Genomic DNA, 13,458 nt, shown 5'->3' with positions numbered 1-13,458 from the left:
CTTATTTTCTTCCTGGTTTTAATAACTGCATTTGTTTATTTAAATACTCAGGCTGGTTACTTATGACCTGATAGAAAACATATTGCCTGGGACATTATGAGAATAAGGTTCTAGTTTAGACTTTTCACCCCTCAGTTCTGTGCTTCTAGAACTTGACTTCAAGGCAGGACCCTTACTAAATAAATACAATTCTGTTAAACATACAAACAAAAAAACCAAAGCAAACAAACAAAAAAGTCAAACACCTCTAAGTCTTCTCCGTTCCAGGTAAGACCTCTCACTTCCTTCATCTGTGTTTCCAATGTCATGAATTCTAGATTATATTCCATTTTGATCATGTTCCTCTGGATGTTTTAGCGTCTGCCAAATCTCGTCTTAAATTTTGGTGCCTGGAATTGAACTGATTTTCCAAGTATCAAATGATTATGCAAAAAGATCGAGTTGATTAATTTCTGTGATCAAGGCACTATGCTTCCGTTAATGAGTGCTATATAAAAAATAAATAAAACCTGCGAAGTCCTCCCCCCTCCCCTGCCCAGCAACATCACACTGTTGGCTCATATTAAATAGAAGCTCAATTAACTCCCTTAGATGCTTTCACATAAACTGCCACCAAACCTGGCCATTGCTATGTGGAATTGGTTTTTCAGCTGAAATACAAGCTTTCTATTTAAATCTGCAAAGTTTAATTTTATTGGTTTTAGTCCAGTGTTCTAGTCTGTTATGAAAGTTTTGAATCTTAATGTTGTTTTCTCAAAGACTGCCCAGATTTGTAGAATTTCCAGAGGGTTTGAGTACCCTCAGAGTTAACGACCATCCCTTTAACTCCTTCTAGGCATGAGTCAAGTGACTCAAAATGCATGTTACCGTTTTTCTCTTTATTGAGGTTTTTCAAGAAAAAATGGCAACTTATACCACAAAATATCCCTGTATTCTTTGTAAAAAGAACAAGCAATGTCTACCCACTGCTTGAGACTTTCCCGTATTTTTGTGTCTGGCTGGTTAGCAGATGAGGGATGTGCCGGAGAAACAAGGACTTTGCATGGCCTACAGGTGTGTGCCCAACTCTATTACTTCTGGCAGAGACGCTATTGCATCTGATGTTGGATTGGGGGTGGGGGGAATCTTACATTTTTCTTTTCTCCAGGGGGCAATTCTCCTGCCTTAGTGAGAAAAGAAAAGACAAGGAAAGGAAAAAAGAAAAAGAAAGAAAGAAAGAAAGGAGAAACCCAAACAATACTCGGTATGTGTCTAGTGCTTTTGAATTTCTGCTGGAATTCATTTTAATCACATACTCCACTAAAAGCCACCGAGGTCTCCTATTTCAATATTAATCTTTTGGGTCCCCTCTATGTTTCTTATATCTCTCTGGCAGCATTTCATATAGTCTGCCCTGTGTTAAGATTATGGGATTAATCTGCATTTCTCTCTCCTTTTAAACTGTGTTTTTTTTAAGAACAAGAGCCATGCCTTATCCACTCTTATTCATTCTGGGAAGAAGCACTGACTGAGCCCACTCCGTGCCAGGCTCTGTGCTAGACACTCATTTCTATGCCTCCCTCCCTCCCCCATGTGACCACAGAGCTCAGCTGACTTACTTGAATTGGAATCAATCTACATGACTTGACCTAAACCAACACTTACTGTCTATTTTGTAAAGGCTGTGTGTGAAATATGAAAGGATTTATTGAAGGGGATCCAAATCACTGTAAATTAAATTAGATCTTTACATATTTCAGCTGTTCCCTACTCTCCTCAGAGCACATTAACTATTTGGAGTATCTAAGCTATGACCAAAAACAGGAAAGTACTGAAAAATATAGATTGATACCCAAACCATTGCATAGGTGAAGTGGAGATTCAACGGCCAAAGTAAGTTTGCAGTTTACTGAGAGTCTTTAAGAAAAGCAGCTTGAACATTTAAGCCCACCGACTGATTAAATTTATGGGGCCTCTGAAAAAGGGAGAAACATACATATTACATATTACTTATATTAAAAAATGGGAGTGAGAGAGAGGGACAGAGAGATAGAACATGAATGGTCTTTTCATTGCTGAACATTTGGATCAGAATTACATGGTATATTGTGGGGGAGTGGTCATATGTTTTCTTGGCAAATATCTATACATTCAAGTTCCAAGCGCTATGCCAGTAGTTTTTTTCGTTTCGGTTTGTTTTGTTTTTGATAAGTTTTTGCATTACCTTGCCCCCCCCCCCCCCATACAAGCTTGGACAGACTCAAGGCAGCAAATACTTCTTCCTCAGTTTAAGATTTGACAATTTAAGAGGAAAAAGCTCATTCATCATCTTTGCCTTTTAGAGACCATAAATTATTGGCTCATATACCATGTGGCTTGGATTCTAGGAAAAGTTAGTATAAACAAACCCGAGTTACAATGCGTGGAGTAAGAGAGTGAGTCATAAACAAAACATAGACATATGCTCTCATATAAATAAGGGCCTGGATCATCAGCTTCCCAAAGTCTGCTTCTCATTAATTACACAACAAAATGAACTTTCCATATGTAAAGCCCAAATCACTTAACTCTGGCAACACACATGAGACAAAGACCAGGACTGTGGCTATTTAGGCGCGAACAAACCTGGATTTCAAAATAAGGACAGTCATCTCAGAATACCGGCAGGTATTAGAGGGCAAGAAAACTCCCCGGAGGCGTGTTTTTGAGCACTGAAACTACACCTAGCCACCCAGGAACACTGCATGAGGCTGGCCGGCATCCCCCGCTGAATCGGAAGGTACTGTGAGGCTCACTCTCTTTTGTTCTGAGCTCCGTCATATTTATGGGGCAAGCCCTGGGTCCAGGCCACACAGGGTGTTCAGGCATTGCTGGGATCAAAGAACAGTTGAAATTCCCTCCAATAGTACCTCCTCTCTGCCTTTTGAAACTGCTCATTGGTAGCAGAAATGTGTGTTTCCTCGTTATTGCATGAAGGCTGTCTGGTCTCCCTTAGTTATCAAGGACACATGGAACAATTGCTGGGGAAGAGGACAGAACAGGTGGAAACCCCGAGAGGGGGCAGGCGGCCGAGTTCCCTCCTTGTGCTCCTTTCAAAAGCAGACCTCGTAAAAACAAACTAACAGAATGAGTTACAAAGGACATTTAAGTAACAGATGTCACATTTTAGGAGTCCGGGGTGGGGGTGGGGCGGGGAGAACAAGACTTTCATTCTGTGCTGGGTTTCGGATCATGCATTTACTCGACATTTACTTGGGTAACATCTACTTTGTATCACACCATAGACCGTCTGGGTGAGACTATCGCAGGTAGCATTTCTGCTGTCTCATGGGACTAAGGGAAAAGGGAAGAAATGGTCATTTTTGAAGCACTCCCCCCAGCCCCCAAACCGTGGGCTGCAGTATTTCACATTTCCTCATTTAATTGTGATCACAACCGCATGAGGACATTACTACCTCTGTTGTACAGATATGAGAACGGGGACCTTGGAGGTTCAATGGTTTCCCCAAGGGCGCCCATCTTAGAAATGATGGACTCAGGATTCAAACAAGAGCTTCCCTATTTGAAAGCCGGTTTCGTACCATATGTCCTCAAGGAAGCCAAGACAATGGGCAGCTAGAGCGGAGTAAGAAAGCCTGGGTTTCCCTCTTGCTTTTCTACTACTGACTGCATCAGAGTGCCATATTTCTCCCAATTTTACAATCTCAAAGGCCTCCACCAAACTCAGTTCCACAGTTAAATAACACAAGATGTCACTATAGGCTACTCGTGCTACTTCTGCTCCATGAGGCGTCCCTGGGCATTGTTGTGATCCTGCTACTCTGTCCAGTCCAAATGCCTTTGATGGCTCCCTATAGGGGGCCAGGCTGACCAGGATAATGAGTGAAGTTGGTCAGGACCCTGAAGGAAGATGGGGGCGTGGGGAAGATGGGGAATGAGAAACAAAGGAGCAGATGGCCCATTTAATGGGGGTGGATGTTATTCTGTATCAGTCAATTGATGCCAGTTAGGAACGTGAGCCTAAAGTCACGAGGTAGTCTGAGTTTCAAAAAGCCAAAACTCTTGATGATTAGATAAGTCTTCTGATGTTGACAAATTAGTTTTTTTTTTTAAGAATGTATAACCCCCTGTAGGTCAATCAAAGCACAACTGCAGAGAGCTACTGCCTCATGGTGCCTGGATTGCCATCACTGCCTTTCACAAGGGTCACAGGGCCACATTTTCAAATTGTAGGTACTCCATATTCTGATGCCAAACCTCTCTTTCAGCCTCACTGGCCATCGTCTCCACATACACTCCCATTTCAGAGATGCTGTCAGTCTGCCCCTTCTGTTTGTCTGATTATTGAATTCAATCCATCCCCAGAAAGCTCTCAGCTCTTCTCTTCTTGGGTCATTTTACCGTGTCCCCCATGCTCCCTAGTACCATTTGGTTGGAAATTCATAACTTATCAGTTGCTCAATGATATCTCTGTTAGCATCTGAGATTGTTTTTCAACTTATTCACTTGTTAATATTATTTGGTCATCTCATGTTTTGGACTCAAGCCTTTCCAAATAGCATGAAAGTTTCCCAGGGCAGGGGCTGATCTTATCATTGAAGGTATCAGCGTGGCAGGTACTTAAAAATTATTTGACAATTTGTAACAAAGCCTTATAGAAGTTCCAGGAAGATGAACTGGATACTCTCACGGGTAGTGTGGAGCTTTGACTGTGCTCCAAGATAGGAGTGTTTGGAGCAGGGAGTGAGTATAAAACTTCCAAAGATTGTTAATGGATGTTCTGATCTGAGTCATAACATGACTAAATTACGATTTAACATGATTAAATCATGACATGGCATGACTTCATTCTTGACACGAGAGGGGCCATGACACAGTGATATATTGTTTTGAACATGTGATTGGTGTTTTCATCTGCTGTTTCTTTCTCACCACTGCCTGAAAGGCAGAAATGGCTTCTCCCATTTCAGTGATGGGGAAACTGAGACTCAGAAGTGTCAAGAAGACGCAGTGATTTACCCAAGGGGATGATTAAGTCCTACAGGGCTGTTCAATAACCCTGGCCCATGAATTCCAAATCCACTTTCCACTATCTATCCGTGTGGCGGCCAGAAAGAGTCCAGATTTCCCAATTCCCCCACAGGTAAGATGTACCTCGGTTCATCTCTCTGGGCTCAATTTCCTCATCTCTGTCCCCCATGAAGGGGCTGGCAGAGGGCGCTTCGAGGCTGGTCTAACCTGGTCTTATCTTTTGGACTCCAGTTTGAGCAACAAGACAAGGAGATGCCCCGGGGCGGATGCAGTGGGATTATTCCAGTGGCTTCCAGAGGGCCAGTGCTGTCTGTCTGTCTGTCATGTCTGTCTCATAATCCTTACTGTGCTTTCCCTCACTGCCTCCTTTCTCCTCCCCACCCCCCTCTCTGTCCCCACCCTGCTGTAGACTGACTATAGCCTGCCTGGACCACTAAAGATCATTCTTAATGACAGTCATTACACAGTTCTTCCATGTTGCCCGAGGCCATTTCCACAGCAATGAGCGGGACAGACCTCGCCTCCTTCCTCAACAGCTGAGCACAGTACGCCAACTTCCCTGGAACCAAGAAGTTTTTCAAAAACTCTCCATTAATTACAGGAAACCCAAAGCACGGTCCCCCCACCCCCCCGCTTCTCATGAACACAGTCGCTTTCAGTGGCCACTAAATTATCTCGCCACCATTAAACCAACAATCTAATTAGACCCGCGGACACGGAAAGAGCCAGTGAATGAGGCAGGCGCACTGCTTTCATCTCAAAACTGATCATAAAATATTTGTGCCCTTTCGTTCCTGGCCACATAAAATCTCCCCCTCGAAGAGTTTCTTTTCATTCTCTCCGATTTATAAAGAGGAGCTTGAATATTTGATATAAAATGAGTATCTTAATAGAAATCGCTTCACGTATGGGAGGTTTTCTTGCCCGCATTTCGCCGAGCGTGGAGCCCTCATTACAATGATCGCACCTGACTCCCCCTGCGATCCCCCTGCGATCGGCGCCTCATAGCCAAACCTCCCACTGGGCTTCAATGGAGGTGGGAATGATACCATCACCGGGAAGAAGATAAAATGTATTATTATCATTACTCTATTTTTAAGAGGGTCTGACTGTGGCAAGAGGTGGCTGGGAGCATAATCTGTACGAAGCATTCGGAGAAGATAAATTGAGTTAAATTCCTCACAGACACAGCACTTTCAAACCGGTTATTACACCTTCTGTCTTTCCTAAAATCTCAACTCCAGAGGAAAAAAAAAAAAAAAGTTAAATCAAGTCCAGACATGTTTATTGAGTATTTACTAGGCACCCAGCACCGTGCACGGTTCCTGACACCCAAATATGATTACAGGTTGCTTCACAGCCTGCTTAGTTTCATCCCATATAACACAAGGTTCTGGGAATTTATGAGAGACTCGATACTCATCAAAGGGGACAAAACCGAAATAGGAAATATGATTGCTGCTCTTGGGAAACCAATGCTCTGGTTACAATGCGAGGCTCTTATATATAAAATAATTAAATTACAGCCTAGCTTCCCATGAGCGGCTCATCCCCCAAATACCATAGATGAGCTGCGTGAGGGGAGATGCAGGCACAGACTCCCCCTTCTCTTCTCTGAAGAAACACAGACTCTTATACGGCACAGACTGTGCCTTATAGGCTGAATCTTTAACTTGAATATAATCTTCCCCTGAGAATATCCTGTTGGACTAGCCAATGGCTGGTCTCTCATTACTGCACACAAGATCCAACCGGCCCCAGAGGTCCCTTTCAGGTAGTTGTTTCTGCTGAGCATTCTTTGGATGGTTTGCTGTTTCTGGTACTGATATGGAAAATAAAGGCAAATCATTGCCTCTCAACTCTAATGAACTTAAGGCTAAAGTGTGTGTTTTCATGAACCAGATGCTTTTACGCAGCAAACAGCTGTCCCGTTCATTTTGTCTAATATTCATCGATTATCTATTGTTTGCCCACCTCAGTGCCAGGTACTGGGATTTAAAAATTTTTTTTTTTTTTTAAGATTTTATTTATTTATTTGACAGAGAGAGATTACAAGTAGGCAGAGAGGCAGGCAGAGAGAGAGAGAGGAGGAAGCAGGCTCCCTGCTGAGCAGAGAGCCCGATGCGGGACTTGATCCCAGGACCCTGAGATCATGACCTGAGCCGAAGGCAGCGGCTTAACCCACTGAGCCACCCAGGCGCCCCATCGGTACTGGGATTTTAAAGTTGAATAAGATCTGACAACAGGGGAGGGGACAGTCCCGTGTGGGACAGAGGCATGAGCACAGATACCATATTCAGTGTAGAGATCAGTCATCAAAGGGCTTAATAGAGGGAGCCCTGGAGGATAGAGAATGTGGCACCCAACCTGGCCACAGGGTGGTTCTCCAAGTGCCTAGGAGGGAAGGCTTCTTACATTGAAGGCACCCTGCCGAGTCTTGAAGGATGACCATGAATTAGCCCTCTACGTGGCTTGAAGGGTGGGTGAGGGAGAGAGGAACGTTCCGGCGTGGAATGCAGATGATGGCAATAGTGACGGCCAACACAGCAGCGGCTTCAACAGCATTCATTTGCTAACCTCTTGCTATGCGCCAGGCACTCTGCTAAGATTTTCACAAAGACTATCTCATTTATTCCTCACCATGATGCTCTACCTGAGGTAGTATGCTTCCCCCCATTTTACAGATGTGAGCCCGGAGGACCGAGATCTGCCAGCTGCTAAGTGCAGCACGGAGATCTCAGTATAGACGATCTGAGGCAAGAACACGTGCATTCGAGTAGAGCAGGGGAGCCGGTGTGTGGGGTGAAGGAACATGGGATGAACCTTAGAAACGAGGCCAATGCAAGGATGCATGTCCTTTCAGATTCCTAGAGTCATCGTTTTACAGGGCTGCCCCACGATTAATTAGCTAGGGAAATGCAACTTTGTTGGATTTGCTACCCAGTACTGATTATGGGCCCAGACTGCCACGTAATACGTTAACTTTAACATTTTTGCTCCCAAAATATGCAAATGATTTCTGACTGGTAGAAGAGATAAGCCTGGAGCTTATGGTTTTATTGCCCATTAGGACATTAACTGAGAAATCTCATTTGATGTTCTTTCCCCATTGCTTACATTCCTATAATGTCCTGTCCCTCTAATTCTTCTTTAGATCAGTTTTCTCACCAAGTTGGTTTCCTTGTTCAAGAGGTGAATGAATACTTGGCAAGAGTTTTTAGGTGTTTTTGTTTTTTGTGGTGTTTTTTTGTTTTTTTGTTTTTGGCGATGGTTAGCATTTCTAGGGAGATGTGGCTGGAGCAGAAGGCAGGGCTACATTCTGGAGTGTTTGGTGCTTCTCTGGGATGTTTATAGCTGTGGCCATGGGGACAGCTCAGCTGCTCTAGGATGTCCATATGAAATTAGAAAGGAGCTTATTTCCTCCTTTGGGGCAAAAATAAAAGAATTTTCAGAGGCTTTTCAGAAGACCTTTGCTGTGATGGGATCTTCAGGGAAACACAGAAGCTTCTAACCCTACTGGGTCTTTTCAGGGCCCAAAGCCAAGGGTGGGGGGCTTTTCTATAAGTCCCACATTTGGGAGAGCTCTCTAGGCAAAAGTCATTCTGTGCTGCTTCCACATGGGTTTATATGCAGCACTTTTCAGGCAACTTGAATAACTCATTTTTAAAATAAAGCTTTAGGGGCGCCTGGGTGGTTCAGTTGGTTAGGCGTCTGCCTTCAGCTCAGGTCATGACCCAGAGTCCTAGGATCAAGCCCTGCATCAGGCTTCCTGCTCAGCAGACAGTCTGCCTCTCCCCCTGCCCCTCACCCTGCTTGTGCTCTCTCTCCCTCCCCCCCCTCAAATAAATAAAATCGTTAAAAATAAAATAAAGCTTTATTTTCCCTAGGTATTTTCTGAAAGTTTTCTACTGTATATTTTAAGTGATTAATCTGGCCTTGCAGGAATTTATTTTATAATCTTCAATTTGTATACTCATAGCCCTTGGATGTTCCAAATCCCAGTAACCTGTGCATTTATTTGCCCTATTTCGGACTTTTGGCTGAAGTGATAACACTGTTTTGGTTGGGAGTGTCGACGATGATCCCACACAGGCACAAAGCAAATATAATTTTACAATTCTTATTGCAAAAGAATTCATTGCTTTTTGCACCTGAATATAATTTCATTATTCTGGGCCCCTTTCGATGGATGGCAGTTGGTTAATCGAAAAATCAGGCATGCTAGAATCTGGGGGCCAGAAGACATTTTCATGATTATTTTACTCCAGCTACTAGAGTACTGGATTTCCTTCTAATTCCATTAGAATTAAGAATGTATTCTTTTACTTGTGAAGGTAATTTTTCAAGCTTAAGGTTTTGCATCTTGATTACACGTATATGTCAGTTTCCATGCCGCGGACAGTTTGGTTAATTATTAAATGATTTGCCAGACCATTTTCTGCCTTCAGAAGCAACATGTCTAAGCCTTTAATATAATACACTTGTGAAATACATTTATTTTTTTGTCTTTTATTTTGTCCTTTGCTATCTTAATTATTATCATTTTTTAAAGTTATTATTTACATCCCAGTCAGTTAACATACAGTGTAATAGGAGTTTCAGGTGTACCGTTGAACGATTCAATACCTCCTACAACACCCAGGGCTCATCACGGCAGGTGCTCTTCTTCCTTCCCCTCCCCTACTTGAGCCACCCTTCCAGCCAATATTTCCACTTCCTCATAGGCTCTGGTAGTTTGAAACAAGGTCGGTCATACAGTTTCAGAGAATAAAACACCTGTACGAGACAGACAGAAACCACGAACAGTGTCCACCTGCCTCCCGCCGGTCTCTCCCCCGGGCCACACCTTGAGCTGCTGAGATCGGAACAGTGACAGCAACCCTGACACAGGTCTTTTTTTCCGCTCGGAGATTTAAGATGAAAGGATAGTGGGTGTGTGTGTGTCTGTGTGTTCCAGCCAGACTTTCAGGTGCAGGACTGTGGAGATTTTTGTTTTCTTGGTGTTTTACTGAGTTGCTACAGTATTTTTCATCTATTTACTAATGTAGTCTCATCAGAAACACAAAGGTGGGGCGACGTTTCAGTCGTGAAATCACCAACTCTCTCCATGCGGCATGACCTCCAAGTCATACGTAGTTCAGTATGCAGGAGTGCAGAAAAACTACGTGGACTTATTTGGGTATGGATTATCTGATATGGTTATTAAATCGCGAGAGAAGTTACTTCAAATTATGCATCACTTTGAACAAACTGTATTGAAGCCTTTACTGCATTAACCCTAATTACTCACAGGGATGATGCAGTGCTCCCTCGAATCCGACCCTGCACGGGGCCCGGGGACCGTGGCTGATCAATAGCTATTGAGCAGTTTGATCACGAAGGCTGACCTGCTTGAGCTCCGGTGGCAGCCACGGCCATCTCTCCCTCCCAGCTGCTCATAAACTGACATGTTCTCCCTTTCCTGCCCCTCGTCTTCTGCCTCTTCCTCCAAATCAATAACCTTATAATCAGCATGCTTCCCAGACTCTGAGCAGCTAAAAAATTGCCTAAAACAACACACACACACACACACACACACACACACACACACACACCGTCCACCCCCCCAAAACACACTTGAGCTAGAAAAGACATGTTTTTAAACCTCTGACCTACATCCATTTCTCCCATGTTCTGTTTATAAAATGAAGTGGGAATTTTTTTTTAAACATATTTCACCTATTCGAAAACATACTGTTTAAAAACAGAAATAATAAAGTATTTTTTAAAAGATTTTTAAAAAATTTTAAAAGTAAATAATATTAAAAAATACTAAAAAACATACTGTTTAAAAAATACTGTTTAATTATTTGGCAAGTATTTACCAACAGCCTACCGCTTGTCTGTCAAATGTTTTCCATTTGATTGTTAACTTCCAAGATGGAGTGTGTTTTTCTCTGATGTCTGTCTCCATGTCTAAGGCTCTGTCTACAAGCGCACAGCTGCTGTGCTGTCTCACCATGATTCATTTCTCTCAGTGATTACTTACTGAGCATCTACTACGTGTCAGGGGCCCTACTAGATATGTAAGTATTCATTACTTTAAAAAAGAAAAGAATTTCTAATTAATTGAATTCCTTTAGTATATATTTTATATTTCAAGACATGATTTCTTAAATTAATTTTGCTTTAGAAGACACTAAGTTTTCCTCTCTTTTCCTTTCTTTGCTCTTGTCTGGGTCTTCAAAACCACTCTGCAAAATTGATGACCTACTGGAAACAGGCCAGAAAGACTTCTAAATTACCTTGCTTATAGCGGAAGAGTAAAAAGGGACCCTAAAGAAAACAAAAAGGAAGTGAATTGTCTCAACAGAAATATACAGGACTAATGCACAAGCAAACAACTGAGTGAAATCAGACCAAGATACCATTTATTAACTTTCTAATGTGTGCTTGCCTGTGGTTAATGTGGCAAATGATGAGTTTCACTCACTATTCCCTAAAAGAAGTAGGAGTCCATAATTAGGGAGAAAGAAATCTGCCTTTGCTCATGTTGGGCCTAAGACAGAAGGGAGAATCCACTGGAAATCAGGCAGTAAATCAAGAAGTTTGGGTTCCAATCCAATTGCGTGACCTTGGGCAGCTCTCCGAATCCTGGGAGCAATCATGTGTGCATGGTGTGTGAAACGGGGCGTTGGCCACGAGCCCAGGCTGTGTGACCCTAACTCTCTCAGGTCTGTGGGAAGCCATTTATCTGTGGGGAGCAGAATCTTGGGAAGGTCTGGCCTCTAGCACCTGGGGAGTTCTCTGGCTTGCTTTCTCCCCAAAGTTCTGCTTAGCAGCCTGAGACCCGGAAACAGACTAAATCTGTGAAATTCTCCTGAGGGTCTCATTTTTAGCACAGCCAAAAATCAACAGCCCATTCCTAAATCCTGAAACAGGAGAGCTTTGGCTCAGCTCTGATGACCAGAGAGGCAGGTTTAAAAGTTTAATACCCACCTGTTTCTATGCCTGTTTGGCGTATTTGTAAACGACTGAACGCAGAGAGAGGAGGTGAGCCCGTGGACACATGGGGTCCCAAGAACCCATTCTCTTACTCTGAATGGAAAGAGCTGAGTTTGAGGGGAGGGAAATGGGGGACCCCCTGTCTTTTGCCCCTGGGAGATATCTGGGCTTGGCAAGTGAAGGCAGAAATATACAGGCTAATTTCCAAATCCATAAAGGGAGGTCTCCAGAGCGTAACCAACAAGGTTGCATAAGGAATTATCAGGTGGATAGTGCCGACTGCAAACCCGATCCTTCCCTCCAGACAAGTGATCGCTTTGCACAGTTCCAGGCTTGGCCCCAGCTCCCACATCCAGGACTATGTCCACATCGCTCCCTCTGCCTGCACGCTCTCCGCCAAAGATGTTCCCATTCGTCAAGTCTCAGGACAGCTTCTTCCCCATGCACCTATGACCTTGACGCCGACCTCTTCCCATTCTCACTGCAGGCATCATTTACCTGGCATTTCCACCAAGAACCTTCACTTCCTACCTAGCATGAGAATGATGGGGAGACTCATGATCCCATCTGAGAGACCATCCCATTCCTCCTGGGCAAGAGTTTCCAAATGGCTGGGGAGAACGGCATTTCCAAGAGATGTTAAGAGCTACTGCCAGAAAAATGGGTTCTGTGGTCAGCTAAGATTGTAAAATTCTGTGTCTGTCCTTCCTGGAGCACCAAGTGCACCACACTGTCCTTGAAAGGCTCTGGAAAGCCCTATGGAAAGGAAGCTACATAAAGCAGCATTCCCTACACACACTTCACTATGAAAGTATCTTTTATCACCAGACATCTACTAATATTTTGCAGAACTCAATTTGGGAAATGTCACCCTGAATATTTCCTTCTGTTATTTCAATAGGGCACATTCTCTGATTACCAGCAATTTCCATGAAGGAAGTAGGAATGAAGATAAGTTGAGTTCTTCGCTCAAAGCAACCTGCTCACTGAGAAGATGCATTTAGAGAGAGCATCAATGAGTCTCTTCCTGGGCTTCTAATCATAAGAGGCATTTCTAAATACTACAATATTTATGCTGAACATTGTAATGCTGAAGAGTTAGCAGTGCATGAATTCCACAGTATGCTCTCATTCTGTATGCCATGAAGATGGCAAGAACCTAACTCATGGATTCTACCTCTGGGGGATGTACCATTTCACTGTGAGGGGGGCAGAAGTGAAGAGAACACAGCTCTGTAGTCTCTGAGGAGGTAGCAAACACATGGTAGAGACACCGGGTGCTGTGTGCATTCAGGGGAGGCTGCGCTTTCAAGGTCTGTGGGATGTAGATGGCACTGAGGAAGGCTGTCCTCAAAGAATGGTGTTAAGCCAAATTGAAGGCTGCCTTCTTGGCAAGAGGGACAAACGTGGCAAAGTGGGGGTTGGTGCAGGCACTGGTGGGAGATTACGTGGGGAGCAGAGGAA

General features: G+C 43.6%; 1 protein-coding gene across 3 annotated transcripts in view; it reads right to left on the bottom strand.

The window, feature by feature from the left end:
* The window catches only part of SETBP1 (SET binding protein 1), a 361,300-nt gene that overhangs the window by 14,351 nt on the left and 333,491 nt on the right, over positions 1-13,458 (bottom strand). The gene's annotated exons all lie outside the window — the stretch shown is intronic.

Source organism: Mustela nigripes, chromosome 8 (assembly GCF_022355385.1).
Source record: "Mustela nigripes isolate SB6536 chromosome 8, MUSNIG.SB6536, whole genome shotgun sequence".
Taxonomy (NCBI): domain Eukaryota; kingdom Metazoa; phylum Chordata; class Mammalia; order Carnivora; family Mustelidae; genus Mustela; species Mustela nigripes.
This window is presented reverse-complemented; position numbering and strand designations above follow the sequence as displayed.